This window comes from Peromyscus maniculatus, chromosome 11 (assembly GCF_049852395.1).
Source record: "Peromyscus maniculatus bairdii isolate BWxNUB_F1_BW_parent chromosome 11, HU_Pman_BW_mat_3.1, whole genome shotgun sequence".
Taxonomy (NCBI): Eukaryota; Metazoa; Chordata; class Mammalia; order Rodentia; family Cricetidae; genus Peromyscus; species Peromyscus maniculatus.
The window spans coordinates 103,032,510-103,035,855 of record NC_134862.1 but is presented as its reverse complement, the minus strand read 5'-3'; the positions used below and the strand labels follow the sequence as shown (position 1 = coordinate 103,035,855).

Below are 3,346 nucleotides of genomic sequence, written 5' to 3'. Positions count from 1 at the left end.
ACCACCAATTCTCAGGAAACATCACAGGAGGAGAGAAAAAAGAAAGTTGGAGGATGGGAAATAGTGCTACCAAATGCTGTCTTCTAACTATGGCATGGTCGTTGCACTCATTAACTCACAGCATCTGGGGTTACCTGAACAACATTAAGAGAGTCAAAATCGCCCTGGCAGGATTCTGTCCTGCGTGTCTGTTCTGCAGAGCAGTAGGCAGTTCCCTCCGTCCAACTTCTCTCACACCGAAGTGCACGCCTCCACCTCATGGAAGACTCGATGGACATGGACATGAGATGTGCCCCCTCGGGCCTCAGAACTACCTTTTTGGTTGTGAACTAAAAGCTTACAAGGATTATCACTTTAAGGTGGACAATGATGAGAATGGGCACCAGTTATCACTAAAAACAGTTTAGGGGCAGGGCAAAAGACGAATTACACATTGTAGAGGCAGAAGCAATGAACTATGAAGGCAGCCCAATTAAAGTAACACTGGCAACTTTGAAAACGTCTGTACAACCAACAGTTTCTCTTGGGGCCTTTGAAATTACACCACCGGTGGTCTTAAGGTTGAGGTGGTCTTAAGGTTGAAGTGTGGGTCAGGGCCTGTGCACATTAGTGGACAGCACCTAGTAGCTGTAGAGGAAGATGCAGAGTCAGAAGATGAAGATGAGAAGGATGTAAAACTCTTAAATATGTCTGGAAAATGATCTGCTCTTGGAGGTGGTAACAAGATTCCACAGAAAAAAGTAAAATTTGATGAGGATGATGAGGGTGACAACGAAGATGATGATGATGATGATGATGATGATTTTGATGATGAGGAAGCTGAAGAAAAAGTTCCAGTGAAGAAATCTGTACGAGATACCCCAGCCAAAAATGCACAAAAATCAAACCAAAATGGAAAAGACTTAAAACCATCAACACCAAGATCAAAGGGTCAAGAGTCTTTCACAAAATAGGAAAAAAAAACTCTTAAAACACCAAAAAGACCTAGTTCTGTAAAAGACATTAAGGCAAAAATGCAACAAGTATAGGAAACGGTGGTTCTCTTCCCAAAGTGGAAGCCAAGTTCATGAATTATGTGAAAAATTGCTTCCGGATGACTGACCAGGAGGCTATTCAAGATCTCTGGCAGTGGAGGAAGTCTCTTTAAGAAAATGGTTTAAACAGTTTGAAATAATTCCATTTTACTTAATTTCTGTAACAGTTGATATATATGGCTGTCCTTTTTATAATGCAAAGTGAGAATTTTCCCTACTGTGTTTGATAAATGTTGTCCAGGTTCCATTGCCAAGTATGTGTTGTCTAAAATGCCTGTTTACTTTTCAAGGATGGAACTCTACCCTTTACTTGGTTTTAAGTATGTATAGAATGTTATGATAGGACATAGTAATAGTGGTGGTCAGATGTGGAAATGGTAGGGAGACAAATATACATGTGAAATAAACTCAGTATTTTAATTTAAAAAAAAAGACAGTCAAAATCTCATAAGTGGGGTAAATGTTCTCAGGCTCCACCCCTTACTGGGGAGCTATTGGCCGTTGAGAGGTAAGGATGGCTGCTGTTGGAAGAACTTTGTATGTTTTCTTCTGAGTGGCAGTTTATTTGTTGTTTTGGTCTTTCTTTCTCTCTTTCTTCTTAGAAAAAAAGAAAGAAGAAACTTTCTTTCTTTCTTCTTGTTTTTAAGAAAAGAAACAGGAAGTAAAGATAACCAACTGAATGTCAGGATGAACATGGATGTTAGAGGTTGAGAGGCTGTGATAGGAAGTGATTGTCTACAAGACAGCACACACAAATATAGAGTGGAAGAAAATTTGGGCTTAGCTAAGGAATGACCTTTGAAATAAGCAAGTGAGTGATTATTATAACAGCCAGTGATATGTGATGGCTTGAAGACTGTGACAGAAGACTGTGAAGATGGCTGTGGCTATGTTTTCATGTATTATAGTTTCCAGGGTGGCAAAGAATTGTGCTATGATGTCAGAGGAGAGTGAAAAAGAAAAGATAAAGCTGGACAGTGTATAGTACGGTGACAATCCAGGTACCAGAAAAGCAGCTACTATGAGAGCTGAGGAACCGAGTGGGCACTGAGGAAAACATGGCTTGTCCCCTCCAGGGCATCCTTGGTCTGCTCTGTAGATCATTTGAGACAGTTCTCATAAGGGCTAATGGCTCCCTGGGTCGATACTTACGGATATTCTCTGGTCACAGGTGTTTCCTTGGTCTTCAGAGGGCAGTGGATTAATTTGTCAGTGGTAACTCTCAAATTTTTATGAGAAGAAATAAAAACCCCAACTGCCTGCCCTCTCGGATACAGTTGAATCATATTCTAGTTTCTCTGAAGGTCCCTGGTACTGAACCCCAGGTCCCAAGCTGGCAACTTTTAGCTTCTCTTTCTTCATCTTGCTTTACTAACTAGGATTGCCAAACAAATCACCCAAACCCAAATCTTTGTCTCCAGGTTGAACTACATTGGTAATTTTGGAAGGGTAAGCCTTGTGAACATTGAAATCACCAAGGGAACATTTATGCAAGTCTTAATCACATGGAAGTACATTCAGCTCTACATTTAAAGCTGAAAATCTTGTGTAGCTACACTGTTGGAGGAAGAAAACCTTGAACATAATGTTAGTGATAGGCAGACTAACATGAAATGGTGCAATGGCACATAGTACATATTTTAGAATAATGAGAGCCATAGGCAGAATATTCATGAAGACACCCACACTAATGCAAAAACAGAAACAAGCACTAAGTACATACCTACATTTCTGTGTGTACAGATGTGTGTATGTACATAAACATACAATTCCACAAATTCAGACATGTGTAATGTGATTACATTCCTAGACAATGCAAATGATATATTTGCACAATGAATGAATGAATGCTGTTTTTATTTGCTGGTTTGAGTTTGCTGTGGGCACATGTAAACACATAAATGTTCTGTATATGTGCTTTCTAACTTTTATTTAACAAGCATATACTACTTGTGTCATATATGTTTAAAAACAACAAATGATTCTTCTACCTAGGCATTTGGTAGGGGCAGTTTTGACACTGGGAGAAGCAGTGTCGCCCATTGTAGGCCTTTGACTGAGGGGAATCCTGGGATGCCAGAAGACTTAGAGCTAATCCCAGGCCAAATATAATGGTCAATCTCTCTAGGAAATATTCATGTTCTTTCGTCTCTCCTTTTCATAAGTGGACAAGTGACAAAATACAATGTCTTGGAGCTCTGATCAGAAAGACATGATGGAAGAGAGGGAAGTCATTATTATTCAAAAAACATACGCTTTTTTGCTGCAAAGATCCAGGGAAGAAATCCACATACTTTGTTAATAATCCCCTT

General features: G+C 39.7%; 1 pseudogene; it reads left to right on the top strand.

Moving 5' to 3' along the window:
* Window positions 1-258: 258 nt before the first annotated feature.
* LOC121821420 (nucleophosmin pseudogene) lies at window positions 259-1,194 on the top strand (annotated as a pseudogene).
* Window positions 1,195-3,346: the final 2,152 nt, after the last annotated feature.